The 12,451-nt window shown below is 43.9% G+C and overlaps 1 protein-coding gene across 1 annotated transcript in view; it reads left to right on the forward strand.

The window, feature by feature from the left end:
* LOC105449639 (ribokinase-like) overlaps positions 1-12,451 on the forward strand; it is a 29,090-nt gene that overhangs the window by 7,360 nt on the left and 9,279 nt on the right. The window contains exon 7 of the transcript XR_974365.1: positions 2,258-2,425. The gene's annotated coding sequence lies outside the window, so the exon portion shown is untranslated. The remainder of the gene's footprint in view (positions 1-2,257; positions 2,426-12,451) is intronic.

The following is a 12,451-nucleotide window of genomic DNA, read 5'->3' on the forward strand; positions in this document are numbered from 1 at the left end:
GGGATGGAGCCAATGACGATCCGTTTCGGAATGACGAATTCGCTTCTGTGGAGACGATCATCGGCGATGATTTTCGAATCGGCACGAATCGAACACGTCCTCGCAAAGGAGACGACGATTTAAACCAAACGAAAAATGCAACTGTTGCTGCCGCGAACGATACGACATTGCAATCGACAATCCGCGGACAAACGGACTTCTTTCTTTCCTTTTTCTCTTTGCATAGGAACTCGTTTGAAGATTGCGTCTAGTGACGCGCGAGTACCGAGAATTTAACAGATTTACTTAAACGTTTGACGTTAGAACGGTGACAGAGACTTACGGGACTGCCGGCGGGGAGATGCGCGGCGGGAGAAGAAAGTTGCAAACACAATCGGAATCGCGAGATCGAGATGGTCTCTTGTCAGTCTTTTGCTCCCTTCCTTCTAAGACTCATAGTTGACAGTATATTATATATATATATACATATATATATATATATATAAGTATAACCAACTAAATCGCGATCATCTCCCCGACATCTCTAACAGCAAAAACGACGATAATACGAAATGTAATATAAGGACGATAGCCGATAGAATGATAGCAAAGCGAATCAACATATTTTTATTTCCCTGTAGATTCACAATTCATTCAAAGTGAATTCAGAGTGTCATAAGAGAAAGACCGAAAAAATTAACAAATAAAAATAGCAAAAATTGTTTCTAGTGTAGGATAAATATGCTTATAATTGCCGAAGAAGAAGCGGAGATTAATGCAAAAGGTATAGCCCGTTCCGTCTTTCTCCAAGCCGTTTCGTCTTTCCGCAGGCCTCGTGTCGATTTGCAATGTCTGAGTATCTTTCGGACAGACCGCACGTCAGATATCGATTCAAGTGCCGTGACGCAAAACCGTCGCCTAATAGGAATAAGAAATTACTATTTATACTCTAGGTATTTATAGAATCTCTCGGCCGTGTGTTGTTGCCAAACAATGTGATAAAACACGTACTCGATCATAACCAATCGCTCAGGTAGTGCTAAATCCGGTCAGACGTGCACGTAGCACGTATCCGAATGTAATTATCATTGCGATATTCATCACGCACGTCGTTTAGATGGATAATGATTGCACGAGTGAATCATGAATGTCCGTCGCGATTGACGCACATTATCTATTTATTGCATACATCGCGTACCATACATTACATCCCGTCTATTTATTTTCGTCAGCATCCATTCATTCTCTTGTATTCATTTATTTATTTATCCGTTTCCTTGTATTCTATTTATTTATTTATTATTTATCCGTTTATTTATGCAGGGTATTTATTTCTAACTGTTTTATGCAGCATATAATGGAGAACTTATTCTCAATCTTCAGCGTGATATATATAATTTGTTTCGCGGAGAAACAAGCAGGAAGCTTCGCAATAATTCCGAGCGACGGAAGGCGTGTACTTGTTGAAATTTACATATGTTAATTGGCATACAAATGTAACTGATGCAATTTAAGATGTTGATTGAATATGATTAAGCGTGATTTGTATGAAACTTATGTACTCGTGAGTTTCTAAGCATTCCTAGACAATTTTTTACAATTTATGTATAAATGCTTATGTAATAAGGGATGAACAGTATTAAATATCGATAATTTGATATCGATTATAAAATTGTAATTGTAAATTATCACGTGTACTTTTATACTCCTGTAAAAGATTGTACTGCTATGGTTTAATGGAAGGCAAACAGTATTAAAATAAAAATAATGTTTCTCTTTGATAATGTATCTCTCTGTACATTTTTCATAAACGCTTCCTATATTATATTAAATTTGTGAAAAAAATGTTCAAAAATGTTCAAAACCGTATAATCCTTCAATTTTTCAGGATCAAAATGGCGTAAACACAACATTGTTTTACTCGCTATTAACGGTTTATGCAAAATTGTTTCAAGTACTTATTTTCGAAAATATATTATTTTATGTAATTTTTAAAGTATTAATATTAATATGATTTATGATTAATTAAACTATAATTTTTTTAACTTGAAATGAAATAGAAATGTTCTAAATTTAAATATCCAGAAAGTGATGAAAAAGAGAAATGATTTTTTTCCATGTTTTCTTCCTATTCACTTCTTACGTACGCTTCTTCGTATTATTCTTTCGATTTCTTTAATCAATTTTCCAAGTTTCTTGTAATTTTTTACTCTTGTTGTTTCTCATCGATTTTCGTTACATCGAAGAAACTGCACGTATACATCGTATGTTACAGCAGGTCACGACCGCGAGGATCTTCGAGTCTTTTTATATAAGGATCGGATGATCGGACTCTGAGGATTCGCCGCATCTTCCATGAAGGAGTCTCGCGCGAACCGCTCTCGCCGGCGTCAGGAAGCCTGATGGTCAGACGGTCGGTCTGTAACGAATGCTCCTCCTTCCGCAGGTAAAATCCTCAGATATTGCTACACACTCGGCGGCTCTGACGTATGTTGAACGGTCTCTCGGTTGCGCGGTGATTCACTCGCGGTGAATTCCTCGTAGACGCGCGTCTTCCGATGAGGGATTTCCCTGAGAGGTCCTCGGCTGCCGGCTGGGCCCCTGCGGCCTATTCGAAATCACGAGTCACGGGTTACCGATGTGCGTGGCAGTGCACGTATTGGTAACCCGCGCTGCAACATAATCACCGCCTGAGCCACCAGCTCAGGCATCGCGCGATGCATTGCTAACGAGAAAGAGAGAAAGAGAGACGTAAGGAGAATGCGCGGAGGACTAAAGGGAGAGGGCCCTGTCATGGAGGGGCAGGGCAGGTCGGTAACGGAAGACGTGCGATTTGAGATATTGCAAAAATTTCCGATGTGTCATCGCGCGGAAATGCTGAATTTTAACGGGGCATCTCTTCCCGCGTCTCGCCTCTGCAACCGGCTGACATTCGCGCGAAAGTATCGTGCAACGGTGACGACGACGACGACGACGACGACGACGACGATGGTAGCGGCGGCGGCGGCGGCGACGACGCGGGGAGGAAAAAAGACGTAAAACCGCAAAGAGGCGAAATGTAGCGCTAGCGTCCGAGAAAGACAAATGGCTATACGCCTAGAGTTTAACCTGAGCGCGTGAAAGCGCAAATTCTACGTGCGGCAAATAAAGCTGCAAAACGGTTTATATTCTTTTCTTCTTTTTTTTTTTACTTTCAATCCAAGACAGATTCTTTATATCGCTATTAAATTTAACGCGCGCGTTTAAAATTGTAACGGTCCGCATTACAATGTAATGCAACTCTATACGCAAATGTGCGCATGACGCGGAGTTTGCGAATTTGTCTAAGATGCCGTTAACCTTTATTAACTGCTGTTCCACGTCTATAATGTCGTCTCACGTATTGGACATGAGTGTCGCAATCATTGTTATCACTATTATAATTAATTCGGATTGCGAGAGGTTTGCGTCAAGTCGATCGTGCTCTCGTAACTTGAGCTTCGGTTTCTACAAAAAAAAAAAACAACTCTGCGAGAGAATAGCTGGGCTGCAAAGAATTTTATTTACTGATCTCTTACAAATTCTTGTAAACTACGTTATTAATTTATCGTGATCTTTAAATTTTAACGATTTGCGTGAGCATAAAGAATTTTTATAGTCCCGCGCGATGGCGGACATGGCTATTGACAAGGATATATTTACAGGAATATATTTACGTATACTTGAAGTATAACGATCGGCTTACGACGGCGGCACAGCCGACGGTACATTTTACACTTTAGCAAGATAATGAAGTGTAATCCTATATTTTCTTCGCAAGAATAGGAACGGCTTTTTTGCGAGTTTTTTGCGCGAGCGAACTTTTTCCACGTTGTAAGCGGCAGTTAACAATGGCCGATCACTTTTTCCTTTTCCTCTCAAATTAATGAGCAGGGAAATATCAAGTTTTTCGAGAAACCTCTGGATTTTAATATAAACCTTCGATCACATCGAGACATCGCGCTCGTCGAGACGGGCCATTGTAAAAGATGATCGCTGCGCGCGCGATTTACAATTCATAAGAAGAAGAATGCCCTATCTCTCGCGTGAGCGAGACATTATTTACGATAAAATTCTTCGAGAGGGTCGGGCAGGTTCACACTCGTCCCGAGATAATTTTGGCGTCCTATTTTTGACCCAGACGCTTTGAAAGTGCTAATTTTAATATATTAAACACGTAACGCGCGCATCACACGCGCAGTCGGAGACCAATAAAACGAACGTTTATGCTAACGTTTTTGTGCATCCGTCCGATCACCGGGCGGGCGCTAGCGTGACGCCTAGCTTGCCCAAATTTGGCATAATGTAGTTTTAATACTCCTGCTTATGATCGGAATCTCGGGTACCTTGAAAACTCGCCGGTGCGGCCGGTTTTAACGAGCGTGTCACATTATACGGGAACGATTCTTTGGCTCCGATCTATATGGCTCCTCTGCACCGCCAGCCGTCAAATCGCTCGTCGACTGACATTTGCGTGGGACGATTGCGTAGAGCGCGGAATAGAGCGAGATGTTAACAGGTGATAAGGTATGCCGAGGGATGCCCCGACCGGGCATACCGCAGTCTCTGATTTGCATGCTAAAGTCACTGCGAAGGCCGCTGCGAGCTCGCAGAAAGATATTACACGTCGCATGTAGGCTTCTACGCAATGCGCCGGTAATAATGGCTTTTACGTGCGATAACGAAAACTTTACTTCACTGACTGACGTGACTTTGCGAAATATCGACGGACGTCAACCCGAGCAAGATCGGATATCTGTGGGCATTTATTTATTCAGGACGCAAAGAGAAAAATGTCCTCCCTCCCTCCCCCCCCCTCCCTCCGCCTTCTCTGATGCACGAGCAATAAAATTGGCGATTGGATCAGTCTACAACCAGAGTTCAGGGGAAAGAAATTAATTGCTCGTCGAAATAAATTTATACGTGACTACTTTAAATCAACTAAGGTAATCAATAATATGAGATAATTTCTACAATTCGCAACGGCGAAAAATCTTTTTAATAGAAAAGCATTTTTTTCTTTTATCTTTCGATCGATTGAAGCGCGCGTGTAAAACGTGTCCATGCGAGTATAATTCCGAATTCTTACAATACCAAATACTCTGTTTTCGAGAAGAGCGCGCTATTGTATATTGTGTGACGAGAATGTTTGGAAGTGAAAGCTAAAAATGGTATATTTTGCTCCGTTTTAAATATTAAAAGAGATATCGCTTCTGTTTCATTAAATTACCTCAAGGAACTTTGATTCCGCTCTCATCAAAATTAATTTACAGAAGAGATCTTACTTAATTTCGTAGCATGAGAACAAGAAAGACAAAAAGAATGCAAAGAATTCTTCATATCGTTTTTAATTTCTTTACAAATACATGTATTCTTCCGCGTTTGGACGGAGCAGTGTTTTTGATATTAATTCTTTAGTCGACGTTGCATGTGTCGCCCGGTTTACTGCAGCACGTCCGACGGTAGGATTTAATTTCGCATTTTTTTGTTATTGCTCACAGCAGAACAAAAGCAAAAGTTCTTTTTTACTACCCTCGTTGTTTTTTTTTGTTGTTCTTTTTTGCCGTTTCTTGATCCAATTAACGTCGTGGCTCCATTTCGTAATACGAAACAAAATGCCAGGTTTGACGTCAAATAATCGAATGCACGATAATTTTATAGGTATTTATCAATGTTATGAACATTAAAGGTTACAACATGTTGACGTCAACGGCAAAAAAAATTGTCGAGCACAACTAGAAAGTTTAAGGTATCGACCTACATCAAGAAGAATCGAAATTTAAATTAAAAAGGATGAAATAGTGTTTCCAGATTGGGATATAATATGTGCATGTGAGATGTGCCTGCGATAAAGGTATCGGGAAATATTGCGATTACGTTGCCGAATTAAAGTCATAAGCTGGAGAGAGCGAGCCAGAAATATTTTCAACTAATGCAACGCTTTACTATGAGTAGACTTTTTGCTCTAAGGACAAATCTTAATGACCATTTTATTATATTATCGCTAATTTTTGTGGAATTTTTGTGGAACAGAAACAGAAAAGAACTCGTGATATAAAAAACTAGTTTAAAATTATATATATATATATATATATATATATATATATGTGAGTTAAAGTATAATGACTTCAAAGGATTCGTCTTATGCGCTCCGGTACAAAACGCTTTTGCAATACTTTATTTCCGAAATTTGACTGTCAGACTCGTTCGTCTCGAATCGAGAGTCCCGACGATTCGAGAGTTGCGGCATTGCGGCGGTAACGCGGATCATCGATAAATTGCCGGAACAAGCCGGGCGGCCGATGCGACGGCCGCGATCCGGGCGCCCCTTTTTTTCAGCGACACGGCTACGATACGAAGGGACGGTGGGTCGCGGAGCGGCCCAGGCAAAGCTCAGTAGGACGTAATCGGCTGAAGGGATTTCGTATTTATCGTACACCACGCATACCCCTCGTGAGCGCGCGCGCGTATTTCGTTACTGCGAGAAGCTCCCACGGATACGTGGAACGTGTGGACCTGTGGACGCGCGCGTCCACGTGTGCACGTGGAAGGAAACCCGGCGCGGAAATCGAGAAGAGAAAGAGAGAAAGAGGGATGGTACGTATTTCGAAGACTATCAATCATTGGTAACCTGTAAAGGATCTAATTATCCTGGAGCTGACTGGGCTCCGTTCGCTGCACCCACCGCTCGTCTTGTCCACCCCCGTTGGTGGTAGCGCTTCTACCCCCGATGCTCCGTCCCACTCCACACCCCCTTTCCCGCACCCCCCTCTCCCTTTCGGGAGGCCCCCTTTTTCGCTCTAGCAACCACCCTTTTTCACAGGAGAGCAAGGCGGACGAAGACAGAGCGGCGGCGAAAAAGGAAGCGAGGGGTCGAGAGAGAGGGAATAGGTTGGGGGGTGGAATTAGAGAGAGAAGGATCGTAATCGAGAGAGTTGCGAGAGTGCAAAGAGCGAGCTTCTACCTTGAGAGTGAGAGAGAGAGAGAGAGAGACAGAAGGAAAAAGGGGGAGGGGGAGAGAGAAAGAGAGAGAAAAAGAGAGGAAAAGAGAGAGGTGGCGGGTGTCGGTGCGCCGCCTTTTTTTCGTACACGCCAGCCCCATGTCTGGCGGCGTGTGTGCGTGTGCACACGTACGTGCGCCAGTGTGCGTGCGTGTGAGGCAGGTGTATAATAGTGAGTGCGGGTAGTTGGTTAGGTGGCCCGGTCGATATATCAGGGCTCCGCTGCAGCTGTCTGTCAGGCTCGCGAACTCAGCGCTAGACGACGGGCTCGGGGTCTAGAGAAAAAAGCGACGGGCTCGTTCCTTCTCTCTCTTCTTCTCTTTTTCTCCCTTCCATCCCCTCGCTCTCGCCCTCTTTTTTCCTCCTCGTTCTACGTTCACATCCTCAACCCTTCTCTCGCTCGACCGCTCCTTCTTCCTCCTCTTCCTTTCTCTCTCTCTTTCTCTCTCTTTCCTTCCCTCTTCATCCCTTGCTATTTCCCTCTCTTTTGCTGCTTCTGGGTAATTTTTCATCGTTGCAGCGGACGACAGAAGCGCCGCGACGGTGGAGGCGGCGTTGCCGCGGATACGCACACGAAGACGAACGTGGACGCGCGCGCGAGTGCGAGACCGCACGGGGGTGATGGTGCACCGATACATACGATCCCGCGGACGTACAGTGCGCACGATTGTCGGATATATCGTCGTGACGCTCTGAAAAATTTAAGAGCGAAAAGGAACGCACGGCTGAGACGAGTTCACATTCCTCCCTTAATCCTTCCGCCGTCGAAGGCTCCTCCTCGCATATCTTTACACACGACGATCCGACAAACGTTGCCTATTATCTATTTTAGATGCAACATTATGCGCAAATAATTATAGGTGTTAATAAAAAAAATCTACTACTAACATGCGCGATCCAACGGCAGAAATACATTTCCAATGATCCCTGTTAATTTCGCCTTGGGATGACTATCCTTCACTTAAGGCGACAAAAGTGTTGAGCCTCTCCGATGTATTAATGTAAACTCAATCTAATACTTATTATATGTAATAAATCTAATACTACAAGTATGTTTTATTTATATATTTTTTTATCATTTTTTATCATTATATACATTTGCATTTATTCTTAATGAATATTTATTAACTATCAACTATCTTAGAAACTAGGGACTAGATCTGGCTTTTTTTTTGGTGGTGAAACAAAACAGGAAAAAAGAGTTTATAGAATTAAACGATGATTTTAGAGCATCGATTGTACATTTAATGAAAATTTTCACCGCTTATGCTCGTTCGAAATCGAAAGAATTATGTCTAAAATCTTTATATATGAGAGAGTGTTTCTTTTCTAAATGTAAAACTTTTTATTACTTAATTATTACATAAAACAATTTTAATGTGATATCTATATTGTGCACTTTTAAATGGAAAATATCTCATATTCGGTAAATCTTTCTCTGTTTTATTTTTCGGAAAATTAGCGAAGTACGTAAAGTGTAAATTTGAAATTCGTAAAGTTTAAATTGCAATGAGACACCCGAGAAAGATTTCTATGCTTATTTATGACAATAGAAACTCGAGGTAAAATGTACTTCTGCCACGTGCACAGCATGGAAAATTGAATTCATCGAAATTATACCGATTTTGAGCGCCCGTTGCACGATAGCAGGGCGTTTTCCGCTGTCAATGAGGCGCACTGTACGCAGACGGAAACCACCGCAGCCACGTGGACCAATACACGCGGAGAACCCGCGAAAAAACTGTCCAAGGCACGCGCATACTCGCAAGCACACGCATACACACATGTATACACACACATACACACACACGCACGCATGTACATACACAGAGCATACGCGAAAGCATGGACACATATGAAATGCGCTGGCGCTTTACACGGGCAGTGCCCCACGAACACCCGCGAAAAATCCGCTCAATCACACCCTCACACGACCACACTGCGTATCTGTCCACATGCATCCACATGCGCTTGTCCCTCCCCCTTCCAACGTGGTGCGAGAACGCGCGCGCGCCCGCGCGCGAGCGCGCGAGCGCACACACACGCGGATACGTACATGCATACACGCGAGAACGTTTGCGAAGATCCAGAGATGTGGATACACAGAGACAGACGCGATGGTAGGTAACCCCCGCGAGACCCCCTGCGCAGTCACCCCTCGTCTCTCCCTCCTCCACGTCCTCTTCCTCCTCCTCACCCCATCCTCTCTCGTGGTAGCAAACCTCTCTAGGGGAAAAAGTAGGAAAAGAGTGGGGAGGATCGATTTTTACTGGGGCAACCGCCCCTCCCTCCTCCCGCATGCAACCCTCCTGCATCACCGCGCTCCCCCTTCCACGCTCCCTTCTCTTCCCTCACATCCTGTACTTTCCTGAGCTAGCCATGCCATGCCCTGTCCCGGTCGTAATGCACCGTCTCCGCCCCGGCTAACACCCACCCACCCACCCCCTCCTCCCTCACCGTTAACCGACCCCCCGACCCCCTCAACCCACTCACCCCCCGTACCTCTTTCCCCAACGTCCGTTCATCCGTCCTCGTCTCTCCGCGCGCACTTCGGTCCCCGCAACATTTTTCCTCTTTTTATTCTGCGAAAATATTCAAGAGAGTTTCGGATGATGGTGCATGACGATCTTTTACCTCGATGCTTGCCTCCCGACTTCCGTCGGGACGTTAAACGCCACGGCGGTCAGGCCGGAGGGGGATGGGGTTGGGGATTGGGAGCGAAAAAAAATTAGAAAATGGCTTTGAGCGGTTTCACCGTGGCTCGCGGACCGACGGCAGCGGCGGCGGCGGCGGCGGCGGCGGTGGCAGCAGCGGCGGCGGCGATGGCGAACCATCGGAGAATTCGGTACCTACGTGGCTAAACGAGGGGAAACAAAATGCTGGAAGTGAAGAATCGCGAGATTTCACAAGAACATCATCTACGCCGAGGGTGGTCGCGTTTTATCAAAAAAAGCGCCCTTGAAACTTAAACTTCTATAACTTCGTTAATCCCTGTTAATTATCGTAGTCTTTTGCAAATGAAAATAATTTGATGTCATGATACGAAGTCGTTAATCTACTTGTAGTACTGTTATTAATTAGTATTAATTATTTTATATACATGTTCTTAATATTTCCATCCAAGGCTATTGAAAAGATTGAATGCATCTTTGATATTTTATAATCCCATTTAATTGAAACAATTGTACATGAATCTAAATCATCGCTACGAAACCGGATAATACATCATTAAATATGAAAATATGAATTTTAAAATAAATTATTACGAGAAAGAGTTAAACGCAATGGAATTGAGTTAAAGTATTGCAAGTGTAATCTCCTATCGCAAATAGTTGCGCGCGTGTTTCAAGTGCGCTACATGCATGTAATAGCTTTACTGCAAACATGCTAATGCAACAATTATATCATATAATTTATTGCATACTTATATACAACGTAATGTGACGTGTACACAAACAACAGTCATTCTATTGTTAGGGATAAAGATGTGGATAATGCAAATCTTTAAATATATTAACATGTGATAAGGAAAATATGCTTTTCTAAAAGATGATGCCATAGATTGAATGACGTCAGATCAGCCAGATAAGCGTCGATAATACTTAATTTTAATAAAATCGTTAATTTTCTCAGGGATAATTTACAGCTTATAGGTATTGCAATTGTACGCAATCTACCGCGCATTACGTCACGTGCAAAGTCATCGGGCTTTGACAAAAAGTTCTCTCTTCGAAAGAAGAATTATCTTATTTCTCTGTATAGCAGCTTGCTAAGCGATGATTTGTACGTTAATTTCATCATTTCGGAGAAGTCATTGACTCATTATCCCGTCTCGGTGATTCCCTCCTATCTTACACGCGTTCGTATTATCGGCGCGTCCCGCGCTGATTCTCTCCCTCGCATCGTTCTTCTTTTTTTCCCCCCCGAGCGTGCTCGTGCTTCTCTCTTTGCTAACGGCGGCGCCTCTCCAGAATGACAAGGTCAGTAGCTGGCATCGAAGACAGGTCGGGGCGATTGTTGAGGTTGCGGATCGGTGTCAAGTAGGTACCCTATGCCATGTGCGGCGGCCCATTCAGTCGTTCGTTCATTCAGAAATATCCTGCCTCTTCTCCCCCCTTCATCTCTTTCTCTCTCTCTCTCTCGCTCTCTCCTCGCCATTCAACAAGTAGATCATCGAGCCTATGCGGCACCCTCTACCGTCGGACCTACGCAACTTCCAAGGGTTACGAGCTGACTGAGGGGGTTGTTATGCAATAAATCCGAGTTCCCTCGAGTCTCCTTCAGGGGCTCGCGCGTCCTGCGGGACTTCCCGCGTCCCTCTTTCTCTCTCTCTCTCTCCCTCTCTCTCATCCTCCTCTCCAATCTCTTTCCTTTTCTTTATCCCTATATACCGAGTATCGCTGGAGAAGTCGACGACCCCAATGCCATTGTCGGGAGAATTTTGAGGGGTCGTCTTGTGCGAAGATTGAGGAATCCTCCGCGAATCGAATAATCGTATCGATGTCGTTTACGTAAAAAGAGACCGCGTTGCAACTTAAATAGCGGTAGCGTCTTTCAAAGTGTTCGAAGGAGGGTTTGACGGCTTTTAATCGAGTCTTACAAAACTGGGATTAGTTTAAAAATAAACGATAACAAAGTCCACTTCTGATGTTCGATGTGAATTTTTTGTTGTCTGAGTGGAAGAATACAGAGAGCAAATAACAAGGGCGAGCTACGGAGTATATTCGAAACTCGAGCAAACTATTCAGAAGTGATTTGTACAGAAGTTTCACGATGTTGAATTCAGCAGCTTGGATGATAAGGAGCAATTAAGAAAGCTTCCGTGAAGGTCGGCTTTAATGACGAAATAACTACTGCACCGATGGAAAGTGGAAGCAAATTTTTGCATTGGAAAATTATAGATGCATGAAAAATATCACACGAAAGAACCAAATCGCGCATCTAAAAAAAAAATGCAAAGCACGTGAAGGCTCTTATCCATAAATGTTTAATTGCACGGAACACTAGCGGCAAGTGTGCCTTACCGTTTCCGCGTCTCTCTAATATTAACGCGATACGGGCGCATTCGCGTATCACATTAAAATCTCGCCTCAGCCGCAGTTTTTTCCGCGCTGAGCCGTTAAGCTCGCCAGCCACCAGTTTTTCCCGTTGCGGGTAGAAAGGGTATCGCTGGTATTTATAGATTTCAGCATAAATTAAATGGCTTGGGAGAAAAGAATGGAGCCAGTGAGCCGAGACTGGCAACCCATCCGGACGATGTACGAACGAACGAACGTGCGGCGGCGATTTTGCGCTAATCACTAATCAGAGCAAACTCGCTGTCGAGGAGAAAAGAGAGAGAAAGAGGGGGGAAAGAGAGACGGCCAATATAGTGCCCGCCCAACCCCTTTTAGCACTATGATGTCAGCCATGGCCAGCACGGCGCAACAACAACAACAGCAACACAACAACGC

The sequence above is a fragment of the Wasmannia auropunctata genome, unplaced genomic scaffold (genome assembly GCF_000956235.1).
Source record: "Wasmannia auropunctata unplaced genomic scaffold, wasmannia.A_1.0 LD336111.1, whole genome shotgun sequence".
In the NCBI taxonomy this organism is placed as follows: domain Eukaryota; kingdom Metazoa; phylum Arthropoda; class Insecta; order Hymenoptera; family Formicidae; genus Wasmannia; species Wasmannia auropunctata.